Raw genomic sequence first — 23,168 nt, forward strand, 5'->3', positions numbered from 1 at the left:
CCTCCTCGAGTTGGGGTAGCAACCTGCGCTTTGGGTAACTTTTGGTTGGGCGCTCGAGTTCGTATTCCTCGGCTGCCAGGACCTCAGTCCATCTATACGCTAGCAGATCTTGATCAGCTTGAAGCTGCTGCTGCTTTTTCTTCAGGCTTTTTGTTGTGGCTATAAGCCAGCGCTTGAAGCGCTCCTGCTCGATGAGATCCTCAGGCACGATGAATTCTTCGTCGCCGAGGCTCACCTCGTCTTCTGAGAGGGGCATGCAATTCTCATCCTCTAATTCTCCATCTGTCGCCTGTTCTTTAGGGCTAGCTTGCCCATCCTCCCGCTCGAAGCCTGGCTGGGGGGATTGTCTTCGTCTTCAGCACTATCCTTAGCGTTATTGTCTCTTGTGCCGTATCGCTGCTTTTGCTATGGCGGGTCTTAGAGCGGCACCGATGACGTCGGTGCTTAGATTGCTTCTTGAGGGGATTATCCTCCGTTGCCTTATTGCCATCGCTTTCTTTGGGGGTGTCCACCATATATATATATTATATATATATATATCATATGATGAGGTGGTTGTCCAGCACCCTGTGGGCGGTGGTTCCTGTTCTTCTCCTGCATCGTCATCCATACCGTTGATGTCTTCGGAGCCGAAATCAAGCATGTCGGTTAAGTCGTCGACAGTGGCTATTAAGTGGGTGGTGGGTGGGGAACGAATTTCTTCGTCGACCGCTTCCCACTCAAGCCGGACATAGTTCAGCCAAGGGTCTCCTGACAAGGAGAGAGACCTCAATGAATTTAGCACGTCGCCCAAGGGCGAGTGCTGAAAGATATCCGTGGAGGCAAACTCCATGATCGGTGCCCAATCAGATTCGATAGGCACAGACGTAAGCGGTTCGGAGCCTGTGGCCGAGGACGAATCCAAGGGTCCGATGACACAGGTCTCATAGGAGGTGAAGTCAGTATTCGGCTCTACCGCCGCTGAGTGTGCGGCCTCCGTGGCGGGGTCCATCCACCCGTCCTCGGATGGCACGATCTGCTCCGGATTGAGGGCCGGAGTAGCCGCAGGTGTGATCTCCCGAACACCGTCCGACGGCAGAGCTAAGTCATGCTCGTCGTGACTGTGCGGCGCACCTGACATGGGCTTGAATCCGTCGAAGATCAAGTCTCCGCGAATGTCGGAAGTATAGTTCAAGCTTCCAAACCTGACCTGATGGCCAGGGGCGTAGCTATCGATCTGCTCCAGATGGCCAAGCGAGTTGGCCCGCAGTACGAAGCCGCCAAATACAAAGATCTGTCCGGGGAGAAAAACCTCACCCTGGATCGCATCGTTGCCGATGATCGAAGGAGCCATCAAGCCTTTATCGTGACAGAACAGTGGAACTCTCAATGAAAGCACCAATGTCGGTGTCAAAACCGGCTGATATCGGGTAGGGGGTCCCGAACTGTGCGTCTAAGGCTAATGGTAACAGGAGGCGGGGGACACAATGTTTACCCAGGTTCGGGCCCTCTCGATGGAGGTAATACCCTACTTCCTGCTTGATTGATCTTGATGATATGAGTATTACAAGAGTTGATCTACCACGAGATCGTAGAGGCTAAACCCTTGAAGCTAGCCTATGATTATGATTGTTCTTGTCCTATGGAGTAAACCCTCCAGTTTATATAGACACCGGAGGGGGCTAGGGTTACACAGAGTCGGTTACAGAGAAGGAGATCTACATATCTGAATCGCCAAGCTTGCCTTCCACGCAAAGGAGCGCCCCACCCGGACACGGGACGAAGTCTTCAATCTTGTACCTTCATAGTCCAACAGTCCGGTTGTCCGAGGACCCCCTAATCCAGGACTCCCTCAGATGCTTCGGTCGACGCCCCGAGCGCAACGACCGAGGCTACGACCGAGGAGGAGGACGAGGCGGAGGATGCTGGGACGATCGCGGCCCCCGCCAGGAGTGGCGCAACCGGCCTAGCGAGGACCGCTGGCAGGACCAGCCTCGTGAGGGCGCCTGGAGGGATCAGCCTCGCGAGGACCGCCCACAGGGCAATGCTGGTCTTCCTCCGCTGCTGCCACCACCAAGAAGGAACAACGACCACCATCAGGACGAGGGGGCTGGGGGCTTCCAGGAACCGCGTGCTATCGCCTGCATCTTGGGCGGAGCTCAGGCCCCAGCCTCTCAGCGTATCTTCAAGCAGTTTGCTCGCGAGGTGAACGCAGCTCTTCCCAGGCTTGAGGCCACACGCCCGCTCAGGTGGTCCAACTGCGGCATCACTTTCAGCTCGGCGGACCAGCTCAAGTGCGCGGCCACTGCTGGCGCCCTCCCGATGCTCTGCTCACCCGTCATCAGCAACGTACAAGTCACCAAGACCCTCATTGACGGCGGTGCAGGGCTTAACGTCCTGTCCGTCGAGACGTTCGATAGCCTTCAAGTGCCATACGATCAGCTTCAGCCCACCAAGCCCTTCTCAGGAGTAACTGACGGCTCCACTGTTGGGGAACATAGTAATTTCAAAAAAAATCCTACGCACACGCAAGATCATGGTGATGCATAGCAACGAGAGGGGAGAGTGTGTCCACGTACCCTCATAGACTAAAAGCGGAAGCGTTAGCACAACGCGGTTGATGTAGTCGTACGTCTTCACGATCCGACCGATCAAGTACCGAACGCATGGCACCTCCGAGTTCTGCACACGTTCAACTCGATGACGTCCCTCGAACTCCGATCCAGCCGAGCTTTGAGGGAGAGTTCCGTCAGCACGACGGCGTGGTGACGATGATGATGTTCTACCATCGCAGGGCTTCGCCTAAGCACCGCTATGATATTATCGAGGTGGACTATGGTGGAGAGGGGCACCGCACACGGCTAAAAGATCCAAGAGATCAATTGTTGTGTCTATGGGGTGCCCCTCTCCTCCATATATAAAGGGGGGAGGAGAGGGCCGGCCAAGGGGAGGAGGCGCGCCCAAGGGGGGAGTCCTACTCCCACCAGGAGTAGGACTCCTCCTTTTCCTATTTGGAGAGGGAGAGGGAAGGAAGAGGAAGGAGGGAGGAAGGAAAGGGGGGCCGGCCCCCCTCCCAATTCGGATTGGGCTTGGGGGGCGCGCCCCCTCCCTTGCTCCTTTCCCCTCCTTTCCACTAAAGCCCATTAAGGCCCATATACCTCCCGGGGGGTTCTGATAACCTCTCGGTGCTCCGGTATTATCCTGATCTCACCCGGAACCATTCCGGTATCCAAAATATAGTCGTCCAATATATCGATCTTTACGTCTAGATCATTTTGAGACTCCTCGTCATGTCCGTGATCACATCCGGGACTCCGAACTACCTTCGGTACATCAAAATACATAAACTCATAATATAACCGTCATCGAACTTTAAGCGTGCGGACCCTACAGGTTCAAGAACTATGTAGACATGACCGAGACACGTCTCCGGTCAATAACCAATAGCGGAACCTGGATGCTCATATTGGCTCCTACATATTCTATGAAGATCTTTATCGGTCAAACCGCATAACAACATACGTTGTTCCCTTTGTCATCGGTATGTTACTTGCCCAAGATTCGATCGTCGGTATCTCAATACCTAGTTCAATCTCATTACCGGCAAGTCTCTTTACTCGTTCCGTAATACATCATCCCGTAACTAACTCATTAGTTGCAATGCTTGCAAGGCTTAAGTGATGTGCATTACCGAGTGGGCCCAGAGATACCTCTCCGACAATCGGAGTGACAAATCCTAATCTCGAAATACGCCAACCCAACAAGTACCTTCGGAGACACCTGTAGAGCACCTTTATAATCACCCAGTTACGTTGTGACGTTCGGTAGCACACAAAGTTTTCCTCCGGTAAATGGGAGTTGCATAATCTCATAGTCATAGGAACATGTATAAGTCATGAAGAAGGCAATAGCAACATACTAAATGATCAAGTGCTAAGCTAACGGAATGGGTCAAGTCAATCACATCATTCTCCTAATGATGCGATCCCGTTAATCAAATGACAACTCTTTGTCTATGGCTAGGAAACGTAACCATCTTTGATCAACGAGCTAGTCAAGTAGAGGCATACTAGTGACACTCTGTTTGTTTATGTATTCACACATGTATCATGTTTCCGGTTAATACAATTCTAGCATGAATAATAAACATTTATCATGATATAAGGAAATAAATAATAACTTTATTATTGCCTCTAGGGCATATTTCCTTCAGTCTCCCACTTGCACTAGAGTCAATAATCTAGATTACACAGTAATTATTCTAACACCCATGGAGCCTTGGTGCTGATCATGTTTTGCTCGTGGAAGAGGCTTAGTGAATGGGTCTGCAACATTCAGATCCGTATGTATCTTGCAAATCTCCATATCTCCCACCTGGACTTGATCCCGGATGGAGTTGAAGCGTCTCTTGATGTGCTTGGTTCTGTTGTGAAATCTGGATTCCTTTGCCAAAGCAATTGCACCAGTATTGTCACAAAAGATTTTCATTGGACCCGATGCACTAGGTATGACACCTAGATCGGATATGAACTCATTCATCCAGACTCCTTCATTTGCTGCTTCTGAAGCAGCTATGTACTCCGCTTCACATGTAGATCCCGCTACGACGCTTTGTTTAGAACTGCACCAACTGACAGCTCCACCATTCAATAAAAACATGTATCCGGTTTGCGATTTAGATTCGTCCGGATCAGTGTCAAAGCTTGCATCGACGTAACCATTTATGATGAGCTCTGTGTCACCTCCATAAACGAGAAACATATCCTTCGTCCTTTTCAGGTATTTCAGGATGTTCTTGACCGTTGTCCAGTGATCCACTCCTGGATTACTTTGGTACCTCCTTGCTAAACTAGTAGCAAGGCACACATCAGGTCTGGTACACAGCATTGCATACATGATAGAGCCTATGGCTGAAGCATAGGGAACATCTTTCATTTTCTCTCTATCTTCTACAGTGGTCGGGCATTGAGTCTTACTAAACTTCACACCTTGTAACACATGCAAGAACCCTTTCTTTGCTTGATCCATTTTGAACTCCTTGAAAACTTTGTCAAGGTATGTGCTTTGTGAAAGTCCAATTAAGCGTCTCGATCTATCTCTATAGATCTTGATGCCCAATATATAAGCAGCTTCACCGAGGTCCTTCATTGAAAAACTCTTATTCAAATATCCTTTTATGCTATCCAGAAATTCTATATCATTTCCAATCAACAATATGTCATCCACATATAATATCAGAAATGCTACAGAGCTCCCACTCACTTTCTTGTAAATACAGGCTTCTCCAAAAGTCTGTATAAAACCATATGCTTCGATCACACTATCAAAACGTTTATTCCAACTCCGAGAGGCTTGCACCAGTCCATAAATGGATCGCTGGAGCTTGCACACTTTGTTAGCTCCCTTTGGATCGACAGAACCTTCCGGTTGCATCATATATAACTCTTCTTCTAGAAATCCATTCAGGAATGCAGTTTTGACATCCATTTGCCAAATTTCATAATCATAAAATGCGGCAATTGCTAACATGATTCGGACAGACTTAAGCATCGCTACGGGTGAGAAGATCTCATCGTAGTCAATCCCTTAAACTTGTCGAAAACCTTTTGCAACAAGTCAAGCTTTATAGACAGTAACATTACCGTCACCGTCAGTCTTCTTATTGAAGATCCATTTATTCTCGATGGCTTGCCGATCATCAGGCAAGTCAACCAAAGTCCACACTTTGTTCTCATACATGGATCCCATCTCAGATTTCATGGCCTCAAGCCATTTTGCGGAATCTGGGCTCACCATCGCTTCTTCATAGTTCGTAGGTTCGTCATGGTCTAGTAACATAACCTCCAGAACAGGATTACCGTACCACTCTGGTGCGGATCTTACTCTGGTTGACCTATGAGGTTCAGTAATAACTTGATCTGAAGTTTCATGATCATCATCATTAACGTCCTCACTAATTGGTGTAGACGTCACAGGAACTGGTTTCTGTGATGAACTACTTTCCAACAAGGGAGCAGGTACTGTTACCTCATCAAGTTCTACTTTCCTCCCACTCACTTCTTTCGAGAGAAACTCCTTCTCTAGAAAGGATCCATTCTTAGCAACGAATGTCTTGCCTTCGGATCTGTGATAGAAGGTGTACCCAACAGTTTCCTTTGGGTATCCTATGAAGACACATTTCTCCGATTTGGGTTCGAGCTTATCAGGTTGAAGCTTTTTCACATAAGCATCGCAGCCCCAAACTTTAAGAAACGACAACTTTGGTTTCTTGCCAAACCACAGTTCATAAGGCGTCGTGTCAACAGATTTTGATGGTGCCCTATATAACGTGAATGCGGTCGTCTCTAAAGCATAACCCCAAAATGATAGCGGTAAATCAGTAAGAGACATCATAGATCGCACCATATCTAGTAAAGTACGATTATGACGTTCGGACACACCATTACGCTGTGGTGTTCCGGGTGGCGTGAGTTGCGAAACTATTCCGCATTGTTTCAAATGTAGACCAAACTCGTAACTCAAATATTCTCCTCCATGATCAGATCGTAGAAATTTTATTTTCTTGTTACGATGATTTTCAACTTCACTATGAAATTCTTTGAACTTTTCAAATGTTTCAGACTTATGTTTCATTAAGTAGATATACCCATATCTGCTTAAATCATCTATGAAGGTGAGAAAATAACGATACCCGCCGCGAGCCTCAACATTCATTGGACCACATACATCAGTATGTATGATCTCCAACAAATCAGTTGCTCGCTCCATAGTTCCGGAGAACAGCGTTTTAGTCATCTTGCCCATGAGGCATGGTTCGCAAGTACCAAGTGATTTATAATCAAGTGATTCCAAAAGTCCATCAGTATGGAGTTTCTTCATGCGCTTTACACCAATATGACCCAAACGGCAGTGCCACAAATAAGTTGCACTATCATTATTAACTTTGCATCTTTTGGCTTCAACATTATGAATATGTGTATCACTACTATCGAGATTCATCAAAAATAGACCACTCTTCAAGGGTGCATGACCATAAAAGATATTACTCATATAAATAGAACAACCATTATTCTTAGATTTAAATGAATAACTGTCTCGCATCAAACAAGATCCAGATATAATGTTCATGCTCAACGCTGGCACCAAATAACAATTATTTAGGTCTAAAACTAATCCCGAAGGTAGATGTAGAGGTAGCGTGCCGACGGCGATCACATCGACTTTGGAACCATTTTCCACGCGCATCGTCACCTCGTCCTTAGCCAGTGTTCGCTTAATCCGTAGTCCCTGTTTTGAGTTGCAAATATTAGCAACAGAACCAGTATCAAATACCCAGGTGCTACTGCGAGCTCTGGTAAGGTACACATCAATAACATGTATATCACATATAGCTTTGTTCACCTTGTCATCCTTCTTATCCGCCAAATACTTGGGGCAGTTCCGCTTCCAGTGACCAGTCTGCTTGCAGTAGAAGCACTCAGTCTCAGGCTTAGGTCCAGACTTGGGTTTCTTCTCTTGAGCAGCAACTTGTTTGCTGTTCTTCTTGAAGTTCCCCTTCTTCTTCCCTTTGCCCTTTTTCTTGAAACTGGTGGTCTTATTAACCATCAACACTTGATGCTCCTTCTTTTCTACCTCCGCAGCCTTTAGCATTGCGAAGAGCTCAGGAATCGTCTTATCCATCCCTTGCATGTTATAGTTCATCACGAAGCTCTTGTAGCTTGGTGGCAGTGATTGAAGAATTCTGTCAATGACGCTATCATCCGGAAGATTAACTCCCAGTTGAATCAAGTGATTGTTATACCCAGACATTCTGAGTATATGCTCACTGACAAAACTATTCTCCTCCATCTTGCAGCTGTAGAACTTATTGGAGACTTCATATCTCTCAATCCGGGCATTTGCTTGAAATATTAACTTCAACTCCTAGAACATCTCATATGCTCCATGACATTCAAAACGTCGTTGAAGTCCCAGTTCTAAGCCGTAAAGCATGGCACACTGAACTATCGAGTAGTCATCAGCTTTGCTCTGCCAGACGTTCATAACATCTGGTGTTGCTCCTGCAGTAGGTTTGGCACCTAGCGGTGCTTCCAGGACGTAATTCTTCTGTGCAGCAATGAGGATAATCCTCAGGTTACGGACCCAGTCCGTGTAATTGCTACCATCATGTTTCAACTTTGCTTTCTCAAGGAACGCATCAAAATTCAACGGAACAACAGCACGAGCCATCTATCTACAACAAACATAGACATGCAAAATACTATCAGGTACTAAGTTCATGATAAATTTAAGTTCAATTAATCATATTACTTAAGAACTCCCACTTAGATAGATATCCCTCTAATCATCTAAGTGATCACGTGATCCAAATCAACTAAACCATAACCGGTCATCACGTGAAATGGAGTAGTTTTCAATGGTGAACATCACTATGTTGATCATATCTACTATATGATTCACGCTCGACCTTTTGGTCTCAGTGTTCCGAGGCCATATCTGCATATGCTAGGCTCGTCAAGTTTAACCTGAGTATTCTGCATGTGCAAAACTGGCTTGCACCCGTTGTAGATGGACGTAGAGCTTATCACACCCGATCATCACGTGGTGTCTGGGCACGACGAACTTTGGCAACGGTGCATACTCAGGGAGAACACTTTTATCTTGAAATTTAGTGAGAGATCATCTTATAATGCTACCGTCAATCAAAGCAAAATAAGATGCATAAAAGATAAACATCACATGCAATCAATATAAGTGATATGATATGGCCATCATCATTTTGTGCTTGTGATCTCCATCTCCGAAGCACCGTCATGATCACCATCGTCACCGGCGCGACACCTTGATCTCCATCGTAGCATCGTTGTCGTCTCGCCAACTATTGCTTCTACGACTATCGCTACCGCTTAGTGATAAAGTAAAGCAATTACAGGGCGATTGCATTACATACAATAAAGCGACAACCATATGGCTCCTGCCAGTTGCCGATAACTCGGTTACAAAACAAGATCATCTCATACAATAAAATATAGCATCATGTCTTGACCATATCACATCACAACATGCCCTGCAAAAACAAGTTAGACGTCCTCTACTTTGTTGTTGCAAGTTTTATGTGGCTGCTACGGGCTGAGAAAGAACCGCTCTTACCTACGCATCAAAACCACAACGATAGGTCGTCAAGTTAGTGCTGTTTTAACCTTCTCAAGGACCGGGCGTAGCCACACTCGATTCAACTAAAGTTGGAGAATCTGACACCCGCCAGCCACCTGTGTGCAAAGCACGTCGGTAGAACCAGTCTCACGTAAACGTACGCGTAATGTCGGTCCGGGCCGCTTCATCCAACAATATCGCCGAACCAAAGTGTGACATGCTGGTAAGCAGTATGACTTGTATCGCCCACAACTCACTTGTGTTCTACTCGTGCATATTACATCTACGCATAAACCTGGCTCGGATGCCACTGTTGGGGAACATAGTAATTTAAAAAAAATTCCTACGCACGCGCAAGATCATGGTGATGCATAGCAACGAGAGGGGAGAGTGTGTCCATGTACCCTTGTAGACCGAAAGCGGAAGCGTTAGCAAAACGCGGTTGATGTAGTCGTGCGTCTTCACGATCCGACCGATCAAGTACCGAACGCACGACACCTCCAAGTTCTGCACACGTTCAACTCGATGACGTCCCTCGAACTCCGATCCAGCCGAGCTTTGAGGGAGAGTTCCGTCAGCACGACGGCGTGGTGACAATGATGATGTTCTACCGTCGCAGGGCTTCGCCTAAGCACCGCTACGATATTACCGAGGTGGACTATGGTGGAGAGGGGCGCCGCACACGGCTAAAAGATCCAAGAGATCAATTGTTGTGTCTATGGGGTGCCCCTCTCCTCCGTATATAAAGGGGGGAGGAAAGGGCTGGCCAAGGGGAGGAGGCGCGCCCAAGGGGGGAGTCCTACTCCCACCGGGAGTAGGACTCCTCCTTTTCCTATTTGGAGAGGGAAAGGGAAGGAAGAGGAAGGAGGGAGGAAGGAAAGGGGGGCCGGCCCCCCTCCCAATTCGGATTGGGCTTGGGGGGCGCCCCCTCCCTTGCTCCTTTCCCCTCCTTTCCACTAAAGCCCATTAAGGCCCATATACCTCCCGGGGGGTTCCGATAACCTCCCGGTGCTCCGGTATTATCCCGATCTCACCCGGAACCATTCCGGTATCCAAAATATAGTCGTCCAATATATCGATCTTTACGTCTCGACCATTTCGAGACTCCTCGTCATGTCCGTGATCACATCCGGGACTCCGAACTACCTTTGGTACATCAAAATACATAAACTCATAATATAACCGTCATCGAACTTTAAGCGTGCGGACCCTACGGGTTCGAGAACTATGTAGACATGACCGATACACGTCTCCGGTCAATAACCAATAGCGGAACCTGGATGCTCATATTGGCTCCTACATATTCTACGAAGATCTTTATCGGTCAAACCGCATAACAACATACGTTGTTCCCTTTGTCATCGGTATGTTACTTGCCCGAGATTCGATCGTCGGTATCTCAATACCTAGTTCAATCTCGTTACCGGCAAGTCTCTTTACTCGTTCCATAATACATCATCCCGCAACTAACTCATTAGTTGCAATGCTTGCAAGGCTTAAGTGATGTGCATTACCGAGTGGGCCCAGAGATACCTCTCCGACAATCGGAGTGACAAATCCTAATCTCGAAATACGCCAACCCAACAAGTACCTTCGGAGACACCTGTAGAGCACCTTTATAATCACCCAGTTACGTTGTGACATTTGGTAGCACACAAAGTGTTCCTCCGGTAAACGGGAGTTGCATAATCTCATAGTCATAGGAACATGTATAAGTCATGAAGAAAGCAATAGCAACATACTAAACGATCAAGTGCTAAGCTAACGGAATGGGTCAAGTCAATCACATCATTCTCCTAATGATGTGATCCCGTTAATCAAATGACAACTCTTTGTCTATGGCTAGGAAACATAACCATCTTTGATCAACGAGCTAGTCAAGTAGAGGCATACTAGTGACACTCTGTTTGTTTATGTATTCACACATGTATCATGTTTCCGGTTAATACAATTCTAGCATGAATAATAAACATTTATCATGATATAAGGAAATAAATAATAACTTTATTATTGCCTCTAGGGCATATTTCCTTCATCCACCACCCCGATAGGGCAGCTCCGCCTCCCTGTCACTTTCGGAAAGCGCGATAACTACCGCACCGAGCTCATCGACTTTGATGTTGCTCACATCCGTCTGCCGTACAATGCCATCCTCGGGTATCCGGCCCTGGCCAAGTTCATGGCAGTGACCCACCATGGCTACAACGTCCTAAAGATGCCAGGAAGCGGCGGGATCATCACAGTCCCCTGCGAAGAAAGAGACGCGGTGTGCTCCCTTGAGCGCGCCTTCCAAGCCGCGGCAATCGAAGACTCCGACAACAATGGTGCACAATACCCTCCTGAGGCCATCCCCAAGAAGAAGAAGAAGCAACTACTCCATGCAGGGCCTCAGGGGAGCGGTGCCTCTAGTGGTGCCACATCAGGATCGGCGCCCACGCCTGGGGCGCCTCCCTCCCTAGCATAGGAACGCGCCTGGTGCCCTCCTCGGGCAAGGCTCGGGGGTTCTCTTCTGGAGGGCCTCAGACCTAGCCAACATCACGAGGGAGGCGCTCAGGAGTTCATCGCCAAGACCACTCAGGAGCTACAGGATGCAAGAGCCATGCGCGGCGACCGCCGCCCACCTGGCGCAGCTCCCCATCCAGGCGAGGATGGCGGGCTGCGCGTCTGCGTCGACATCCCAGGGCTCAACAGGGCCGCCTCTCAGGAGCGCTTTTGGCCTTCGCGCGTGGGACGCTGCGAGGGCCCACCTCACAGCTATGTTCGCATGCCATTCGGCCTGCCGAGCATGGCAGCTGCCTTCCAGCGCAACCTGCAGAGCATCCTGGCGGCTCAGGAGGCCAGGCATCGCGCAGTCCTGGTGGAGATGGAGACGGTCCTCGAGGAACCGCCTGGACCCCCAGAGCCTCCCGAGGCTCAGGGCCCCGGTGGCTCGTGAGGAGCAACCCCTTCGCCACGCATCCTCAGCTACCCCAGCATCCCTTCGACAACGGAACCAGGTGACATTTTCCAAGTTTATTCAACTGGGAGCGCCCCCTGGGCTGCATCATTCCCAGACCGCGTGGGTCTGTCCCTGCGGCACATATCCTTTTACGTCTTTAGCTTACTCTACTGGGGGCGCCCCTCGGGCTGCATCATCCCCAGGCCGCTCGGGTCCGACCCAGTGGCATGTATCGCTCTTGCATTTACCTAAGCTAGTTCGCTTTCCATGCATAATCTATCTGTGGTTATCACCTACTTGATTGTCACCCACCACGGAAGCCGTGCGCCGATCGTCTTTCTTCAGGATCCTTCGCATAAGAAGGCTAGGCACGGCGTCTGTGCTCGGGTCTGTCCCTGCAGCGTCGATAAATCCAACGGCTGAGCTCTGTCTGGCGGGCCGGTCCCGTTCACATCACCTCCTGGGGTCGTTGGTGCTTGGCCTTCTCATGCGATAACCTCAGGAGATTCATTCGGCGCAGGATTGCCTAACCATCTCGCAGGACCGCCGCAGCTAATAAGAACCAAGACCAGGCGCAACCCGCCTTGAGGTAGGGCCTCGTGAGTCCCGCGCTGGCTCACGAGTGCCCAGACACACCTCGTCTAGCCCTGCCGTGCAAGCCACGTGTCAGGGCGGGGCTGTACACACCCGGGGGCTCCACTCAGAGGGAGCCCTCACCCACGCACCAGTGGAAGCACCATGCTCCGCGTTGGCAGTCGACACGGCCGAGGAGCAGTTGTGCCCGTGCAAGTGCAGAAGCGCTATGCTCTGCGCTGGTGATAAACAACTGAGGGCGGCCCCATGGCCGTATCAACCTCAGGGAGCCCTTGAGCTCAGTGTCTGGCCTCATCGCAACACCTCCCCCCGGGAGAGTCGCGCGAGGGGGCTGCGCTCGGGTCACGCCCAAGCATACGCCACCCTGCCAGGTCCCCCGGACCTAGTCGTCGCATGCCCTCCCGAGCCGAGTCTCGGCGAGGAAAAAGGTATGAAGGTCGTTTGAGCGTCAAGGGGGACTCCTGAGCATCGCGACTCAGGAGCCTAACTGGCCACGTAGCCCCTCACCCCTTGGTCTCGTCCTGGTGATCCGGACGACCCAACGGCGGTTGAGGTATGCGCGGGGTCGGGCCTTGCCGACATAGAACACTAGACATATTCCTGCATCTCCTTTCCGTAAGCTGTTTGCACGTCAAGGGGGACTCCTGAGCATCGCGACTCAGGAGCCTAACTGGCCAATTAGCCCCTCACCCCTTGGTCTCGTCCTGGTGATCCGGACGACCCAATGGCGGCTGAGGTATGCACGGGGTCGGGCCCTGCCAACGTAGAACGTAAAGCAAATGGGAAGGAAATCGCAAAATCTCAAGCAAATATTACAAGACATATCGTTCTCCCAATACCAAACGCAAGTTTAAATGCCTCCATGAGGCATGGTGCATATTGCAGAAGCTAAACAGGAAAGGGGCCCCCAGCAGGTCATCTCGTCATCCCCGGACGCCGCCGTCGCCCACAAGGGATGCTTCTTCCACAACGGTGTTGCCCTCACCTACACCGCCCGCTGGAGTTGCAGGATCAGCAGCACCACCAGTTGAGGGTGCGGGACGAAGGCGCGGAACCTCTTCAGCAGGGCCTCCACCTGACCCTTCACGGCCTCGGCAGCAGCTTCGCAGTGCTCGGCATCCACAGGCTCAAGTAGCTCGTCAAGGTGGGCGGTGGGATCACGAAAATGGAGGTGGCTGAAGACGCGCGTCAACGCGGCTGAGGAAAGAATGCGGGCTTCTTCCTCTGCATGGGCCGATGCCGCTCACGACTTCCTCAAGGGCCGCGACCAGATAAGGAAGCAGCTGGGTGGGGCCCTCGTCGTCGGTAGCCAGCGGCTCCTCCAAGCCCTTCTCATAGAGTGACCGCATCGCCTTGCGGGACCTTTCCTCGAGGAGCTTGAAGGTCGTGTGGTCCTCAGCCAGGACCTGCACCTTGGCTTCCAGCTCGTACTTCTCTGCCTCCACCTTCTGCTCCGGCTTCTCCAGCCGGCTGCGCTCTGTGGCCTGCGCCTTCGCCAACTGCTCCAGCTCAACGTCGCGACCTCTGACAGCGTCCTCTCGGGCCTTCATCTTCTCCTCCTCCGCCTTGCGGTCTTGAGCCTCGGCCGCACGCTCGCTGTGCATGGTCTCCAGCTCGGCCTCCAGCGTCTGACAACGATCCTGGGCGGCCCCGACGTCCTTCAGCGCCACCTCGCGAGCGACCGCGGCCTGGGCGGCGGCCTGCCTGTCCTTCTCGGAGGTTGCTGTTGCCTGGCTCAGCGTCGCCCGAATGGACACGTCTGAGTGAAGCCAGCCAGAGACTAGCTCCAGGTGCGCGGCTCGTACCAGGCGGGCGGCGAAGCAGCCTTGACCTTTCGGGGCGCCATTGGTCGCTGGCTCGGAAGGGAATTGAAGCAGATCTGGAGATTTCGGAAGCAAGGAGCGAGAAAGGGGATCTGGAGCAAGACGAAGGAAAGCAATGAAGGCAAGCGTTGCCCGCGCCAGTCTTTTGTCAGATGGGCAGTTGCCGAGGCAGCGTGGGGAAGCGGAGACACCCACTTCCAATCAATCGCCACGCGTCAACCAAGGCCGCAGGCTATTGGGGCCCGGCGCTCCGCACTTGCCCCTTGGCTTCGCCTCGAAGCCAAGTCCGAGCGTGCCTTGGGCCCGGGGGCTACTGTCGGCGTCCTGGGAACTGGGGTCCCCAGACTTGCCTGCCTGCGGCCCACGGCGTGGCTCCACTAGCGGCCCTGTACGGCCCATCTTCACCAGCAAACACTCAAGACCCTTGCAAGGCGGACGATGCAAGACCTCATCGGAGGCGGCCTCACCAGGCTGGCTCGCGAGGGGCGGAGAGATCAAGGCAAGGGGTACCTCGCGAGGTTCCTGTGACGTAAGCCATGACGACCGGGGCCAGGCGGGTGCCAGCGCGCACAGTGACCTCGTTTCCTCTTTGGTGCTAAAGAGGCAAGCGCAGGTGAGGAGTCCCGAGGCATCAGGCAAAGGTTGCCATATCGGTGCAACGAGACCAAGACCAGCAGGACGGCAGGACGGAGGTCACCGTGGAGCACAAGACGGCGTCACCACCAGAGCCTTTGGCAGGCGAAGACCACCTTTAGTCAGGATAACTTGTACTAGTAGTCTCCCTTCGAATTTGGCCGTTGTGGGATCCCTTCCCGCCTAACATTTGGGGAGAGGACCGGGGCCTATATAAATAGGACTAGCCACCATAGTAGGGGGGAACGGGATCCGGGGCCATTCGGATCGATCCACACACACACACAAGCTCACCAAGCACAAGAGCACCTCTCCTCACGAGGCTGTTCTTCCCCTTGTAACTGTCCATCCTCAGCCCAAGAGGCAATCCACCACACCACACTGGACTAGGGTATTACACCACATCAGTGGCCCGAACCAGTATAGACTCTTGTGTCTCTCGTTCTTTGGGTTCGTCGAGCTAGGCCCTGCGATCGTTGCGAGAGCAGAGCTAGGGAGAGAGAGATCTCGTGCGCACCCCAGTGTTCGAACCTCAGGGGTTTGCCCGAACCCAAAATCCGACACTTCACCATTAAGCTCAATTCTTCATTGAAGTTTTGTTTCTCACTTGATGATGTGGGAGCATCACATGAGGTTTTGTAAGCACCACTTGACTTGTTGTGAAGCGCTTCCTTATCCTTGAGTGACATCTCATGAGCAACAATTCTTCCAATGACTTCCGTAGGCTTGAGATCTTTGTAATTGGGCATCATTTGGATCAATGTGCACACGGTATCATATTTTCCATCCAAGGCTCTTAGGATCTTCTTGATGATGAATCTATCGGTCATCTCTTCACTTCCTAAGCCGGCAATCTCATTTGTGATGAGAGCAAGCCTAGAGTACATTTCAGCGACACCTTCACCATCCTTCATTTTGAACTTGTCAAGTTGACTTTGAAGCACATCCAATTTGGATTCCTTGACGGAGTCGGTACCTTCGTGCATATCAATCAAAGTATCCCAAATTTCCTTTGCATTCTCAAGACGGCTGATTTTGTTGAATTCTTCGGGGCACAATCCGTTGAAGAGAATATCACAAGCTTGAGCATTGTATTGCAGCATCTTCAACTCTTCCGCGGTAGCTTCACGGTTCGGTTCTCTCCCATCAAAGAATTCACCTTGCAAGCCAATACACACAATAGCCCAAACGGCGGGGTTATGTCCAAGAATATGCATTTTCATCTTATGCTTCCAACTAGCAAAATTAGTACCATCAAAGTAAGGACCTCTACGGTGGTAATTTCCCTCGCCAGACGCCATACTCTCCTAGGTTGTGAAACCAAGGCTATGATCACCAAAAGCTATGGAAATCAATGCAAATGGAGACCAAAGCTCTGATACCACTTGTAGGATCGAAAGTATGTCTAGAGGGGGGGGTGATTAGACTACTTAACCAAATAAAAATCTAGCCTTTTCCCAATTTTAAGTCTTGGCAGATTTTAGCAACTTAGTACAAGTCAAGCAATCAACCTACACATGCAAGTCTAAGAGTATAGCAGCGGAATGTAAAACATTGCATATGAAGGTAAAGGGAGGAGTTTGGAGGGAGCAAACGCAATGTAGACACGGAGATTTTTTCCCGTGGTTCCGATAGGTGGTGCTATCGTACATCCACGTTGATGAATACTTCAACCCACGAAGGGTAACGGTTGCGCGAGTCCACGGAGGGCTCCACCCACGAAGGGTCCATGAAGAAGCAACCTTGTCTATCCCACCATGGCCGTCACCCACGAAGGACTTGCCTCACTAGGGTAGATCTTCATGAAGTAGGCGATATCCTTGCCCGTACAAACTCCTTGGTTCAACTCCACAATATTGACGGAGGCTCCCAAGTGACACCTAACCAATCTAGGAGACACCACTCTCCAAAAGGTAATAGATGGTGTGTTGATGATGAACTGCTTGCTCTTGTCCTTCAAATGATAGTCTCCCCAACACTCAACTCTCTCTCTCTCTCACATATTTGGATTTGGTGGAAAGATGATTTGAGTGGAAAGCAACTTGGGGAAGGCTAGAGATCAAGATTCATATGGTTGGAATGGAATATCTTGGTCTCAACACATGAGTAGGTGGTTCTCTCTCAGAAAATGTATGCTGGAAGTGTAGGCATGTTCTGATGGCTCTCCTCACGAGTGAAGAGTGGGTGGAGGGGTATATGTAGCCTCCACACAAAATCTAACCGTTACACACAATTCACCAAACTCTGTGGGACCGAATCAGAAAACTCGGTCGGACCTATTCAGTTCAAAATGTGAACGTTAGGCTTTTCGGTGGGACCGACATGTCAACTCGATGGGACCGATTTCATTAGGGTTAGGGCATAACGTAATCTCGGTGAGACCGATTACACAAACTCGGTGAGACCGACTTTGGTAATAAGCTAACCAGAGAGTTGGTCAGGCGAACTCGGTGGGACCGATTCGCTCATTTCGGTGAGACCGAAATGTTACAAAAGGGAAATAGAGAGTTTGCATTGCGAACTCGATGGGACCGATCGCTCATCTCGGTTGGACCAAAACGTTACGAAGGGAAACAGAGAGTTTGCAATCCCATCTCGGTGAGACCGAAATCCCTATCGGTGAGACCGAAGTGACTAGGGTTTGTGGCAGTGGCTATGTCAAGAGAACTCGGTGGCGCCGGATAGAATATTTCGCTGGGGACGAGTTTGACTTTTTGGTTTGGGACATATGTGGATACGAGAAAGTGGTTGAGGGTTTTGGAGCATATCACTAAGCATTTTGAGCAAGAAAGCCATTAAGCAACACCTCATCCCCTTTTAATAGTATTTGCTTTTCCTATGGACTCAATGTGATCTTGGATCACCAAAAGTAAAATGTAGAGTCTTGAGCTTGAGCCAATATGTGTCCTTAGCATTTTGAGGGGTCCACATTCCTAATCCATGACATGCCAATCATTGAGCTTTCCTGAAATATTTATCTTGAAATAGCATTAGCTCAATGAGCTATATGTTGTTAATAATTACCAAAACCACCCAGGATAGTTGCACTTTCAAATAGATTTTTGCAATAAGTATGTGAGTTCTTTATGACTAATGTTGAGTCCATGGATTATACACACTCTCACCTTTCCTCCATTGTTAGCCTCTCTTGTACCGCACAACTTTCGTCGGTACCATAAACCCACCACATATCCTTCCTCAAAACAGCCACCATACCTACCTATTATGGCATTTCCATAGCCATTCCGAGATATATTGCCATGCAACTTTCCATCGTTCCGTTTATTATGACACACATCATCATTGTCATATTGCTTTGCATGATCATGTAGTTGACATTGTATTTGTGGCAAAGCCACCGTTCATCATTTTTTATACATGTCGCTCTTGATTCATTGCACATCCCGGTACACCGCCAGAGGCATACACATAGAGTCATATTTTGTTCTAAGTATCGGGTTGTAATTCTTGAGTTGTAAATAAATAAAAGTGTGATGATCTTCATTATTAGAGCATTGTCCCATGTGAGGAAAGGATGATGGAGACTATGATTCCCCCACAAGTCGGGATGAGACTACAGATGAAAAAAATAAAAAATAGGCCAAAAAAATGAGAGAAGGTCCAAATAAAAAATGAGAGAAAAGAGAGAAGGGACAATGTTACTATCCTTTTTACCACACTTGTGCTTCAAAGTAGCACCATGATCTTCATGATAGATAGTCTCCTATGATATCACTTTCATATACTAGTGGGAATTTTTCATTATAGAACTTGGCTTGTATATTCCAATGATGGGCTTCCTCAAAATGCCCTAGGTCTTCTTGAGCAAGCGAGTTGGATGCACACCCACTTAGTTTTCTTTTTGAGCTTTCAAACTTATAGCTCTAGTGCATCCGTTGCATGGCAATCCCTACTCACTCACATTGATATCTATTAATGGGCATCTCCATAGCCCGTTGATATGCCTAGTTGATGTGAGACCATCTCCTTCTTTTTGTCTTCTCCACAACCATCGTCTATTCCACCTATAGTGCTATGTCCATGGCTCACGCTCATGTATTGCGCGAAAGTTGAAAAAGTTTGAGAACATCAAAAGTATGAAACAATTGCTTGGCTTGTCATCGGGGTTGTGCATGATTTAAATATTTTGTGTGATGAAGATGGAGTATAGCCAGACTATATGATTTTGTAGGGATAAGCTTTCTTTGGCCATGTTATTTTGAAAAGACATGATTATTTTGTTAGTATGCTTGAAGTATTATTGTTTTTATGTCAATATTAAACTTTTGTTTTGAATCTTGCGGATCTGAACATTCATGCCACAATAAATAGAATTACATGGATAAATATGATAGGTAGCATTCCACATCAAAAATTCTGTTTTTATCATTTACCTACTCGAGGACGAGCGGGAATTAATCTTGGGGATGCTTGATACGTCTCCAACATATTTATAATTTCTGATTGTTCCATGCTATTATATTATCTGTTTTGGATGTTTTATATGCATTAATATGCTATTTTATATGATTTTTGGGACTAAACTATTAACCTAGAGCCCAGTGCCAGTTTCTGTTTTTTCCTTGTTTTAGAGTTTCGCAGAAAAGGAATACAAAACAGAGTCCATACGGAATAAAACTTTCGTCATGCTTTTTCTTGGACCAGAAGACACCCAGGAGACTTGGAGTACAAGTCAGGGAAGCTTCGAGGCGGCCACAAGGGTGGAGGGCGCGCCCCCAAACCTTGTGGGCCCTCGAGGGTCTCCTGGCCTAATTCTTCCTCCTATATATACTCTTATACCCCAAAAACATCCAGGGAGCCACGAAACCACTTTTCCACCGCTGCAACCTTCTGTACCCGTGAGATCCCATCTTGGGGCCATTTCTGGCATCCTGCTGGAGGGGGAATCGATCACAGAGGGCTTCTACATCAACACCATTGCCTCTCCGATGAAGCGTGAGTAGTTTACTTCAGACCTACGGGTCCATAGCTAGTAGCTAGATGGCTTCTTCTCTCTCTTTGATTCTCAATACAAAGTTCTCCTCGATGTTCGTGGAGATCTATTCGATGTAATACTCTTTTGCGGTGTGTTTGCCGATATCCGATGAATTGTGGATTTATGATAAGTTTATCTATGAATATTATTTGAATCCCCTCTGAATTCTTATATGCATGATTTGATATCTTTGCAAGTCTCTTCGAACTATCGATTTAGTTTGGCCAACTAGATTGGTTTTTCTTGCAATGGGAGAAGTGCTTAGCTTTGGGTTCAATCTTGCGGTGTCCTTTCCCAGTGACAGCAGGGGCAATAAGACACGTATTGTATTGTTGCCATCGAGGATAAAAAGATGGAGTTTTCATCATATTGCTTGAGTTAATTCCGATACTCTGTTCTTATGAACTTAATACTATAGATGCAGGCAGGAGTCATTCGATGTGTGGAGTAATAGTAGTAGATGCAGAATCGTTTCGGTCTACTTGACACAGACGTGATGCTTATATTCATGATCATTGCCTTAGATATCGTCATAACTTTGCGCTTTTCTATCAATTGCTCGACAGTAATTTGTTCACCCACCGTAATAATTCCTATCTTGAGAGAAGCCTCTAGTGAAACCTATGGCCCCCGGGTCTATTTTACATCATATTAGTTTCCTGTCAACTTGCCAATTTCTGTCGCCGTTCCTTTATTTTGCAATCTTTACTTTTCGTTCCATAAACCAAAAATACCAAAAATATTACTTTACCGTTTATCCATCTCTATCAGATCTCACTTTGCGAATAACCATGAAGGGATTGATAACCCCTTTATCGCGTTGGTTGCAAGTTGGTGTTTGTTTGTACAGGTATTTGGTGGCTTGCTGCATAGTCTCCTACTGGATTGATACCTTGGTTCTCAAAACTGAGGGAAATACTTACGCTCCTTCGCTGCATCACCCTTTCCTCTTCAAGGGAAAAACCAACGCAAGCTCAAGAGCTAGCAGCGTGGTATGAGAGGAGGTCCCTAAGCCGATGATCCCAATTCCCTTTGTTAGAGGGAACCGGACGATCCAAATTCCAAGTTCCTGCTATTATGTGACGTGTTCCCACTAAATGAGCCAGGTGAGAAACAATTACTTGTTATTTTTCTAATTACTTTTACAAAAATGACCCACCAACATTTACGGTGACACTAAGACTCATCGCAAAAATGGACATGCCTAATGACGGCCGAATACATCGTCAAAAATCAGTCCAGAACGTCGCCAAAGTTGCCGAGAGCACTACCGGGGGGTGGGGGACCTCGTGACGTGGACCGTCACATAAAATGATCTTTCGTGACGTTTCATGTTTTGTCACCAATGTTTTTGTCACTTAATAGAGCCGATTTTGTAGTGAATCGCTTTGATTTTCTTCTTCTTTTGTAGCCTACATGTAGATATGGTCTTGTATGACTTTGCTATTTAATGACATATTTTTTTATGTGTGTGGGTTCATGTTGGCTATATGGATCCTACTTCGACGGAATGTGTACCCATTGTGTTTGTATTCTCTTGACACTTTACTTTGAGTCAACAAAATCCACCATTTACAAGAAAAATGTCCTAAAAATTTCAGTTTTAACTGGACACCCAATTGGAAATCCTCGGTTAATCGTTTAGTTGATCTTGAAAATTTCAGTCCAAACTCTGGTTTTCATATTGCACTAACTGAGCTTAGAACATCGAAATTCACTAAACGCAATTTCGGTTTCCATATATTGGACTAAGAGCATCTATAACTGGACTCATATCCGTCCCAAACGACCGGGCAGGTTGCCCGGTCATTGTCCGGACGAAAAATTACCATCCAACCGGATGACCCACATCCATCCCAAATGTCTGGACTGACCGACACTCACCATATCCAGCCCATATGTGGGGGAGGATATGGGGATGCCCGGACGTGTCCGCCATATCGGATTCGGCCCACTCTCTGCCCGTCATGTCGGATCCGGTCCACTCTCGCCCATCAAGACCCCACATAAATTGAACCCTAGCCACACTCCACTCCACTCCAGCCCCCTCCGCCCACGAGCTCTTGTCCGGTCATCTCCCGCCTTCTCTAGCATGATGGGCAGTGGATCCGAGTCCTACACCTCCCGATTCGTTGACCCGAAGCTCGTCCCGCGCGACCCCGAGGAGGAGTTGGCCGTTCGCCTTGCGCTCCGCCGCTCTTGGGAGGAGTCCGCTCGACGGCAGCACTCAGGCTCCATCCGGCGGGAATCCACTGCGGCTGCTCAAATGAAGCATGAATCCGGCCCCATTGTAGGTTTGACTACCTCGCTGGAGGCGGTGCGGCCCGTCAGGCGTCCCAACGCCGTGGCGGACGCACAACCCCTCCATTGGCGTGTGGAATCGGGCTACCACAAGTCGGACCCAAGTATTGCGCGACGTGCCGCCGTGTAAGGCAGTGCGCGCGGCAGCCCTTACATCAGACATCGGCGAGACGGATTCGCACTCTCCCATGCCGCATATGGTGCCCGGCAACACCTATTGCCGCAACCAAGTCGTGGTGGATGTGGCCGACTTTAACCACTACAGATCCGTCATCGACCTCACATCCACCGGCAACGTGCAGGGCACAGACTCCGACGAGGAAGAGTAAGGAATGGGAGACGGCGGCGCCTTGAGTCCCGTGAGTTGGTGCATGTCCCATGTCCTACTCTACCTTGTTGACGACCGGACCAACATTTGGGTCGGCGCAGCCAACCGCCGAACATGGGCACGACGGAGCCGGACAGGCTCCGCTTTAGATTAGGCTTCACACGCATGTAATTGTATGGATTTGAGAATTCATAATTGAATTATCCAATTGGAAAAATGATTTTTAATGTGTTGTTCGGTCGCTCTCCGCATCCGTGGATGTTTGGGAGGCGAAATTTGGAAGTTGTGGTTGTAGATGCTCTAACCGTGTTCGGACTCACCGAAATTCACCAATCGAGATCTCGGTTTGTACAGAACGCCCGCTGCTGTGGTGGCCTTGCTACTTTTCCAAACCGGTGCTTGGCGGGAAATCTCCTCAAATCT

The sequence above is a fragment of the Aegilops tauschii genome, chromosome 2 (assembly GCF_002575655.3).
Source record: "Aegilops tauschii subsp. strangulata cultivar AL8/78 chromosome 2, Aet v6.0, whole genome shotgun sequence".
NCBI classification, from domain to species: domain Eukaryota; kingdom Viridiplantae; phylum Streptophyta; class Magnoliopsida; order Poales; family Poaceae; genus Aegilops; species Aegilops tauschii.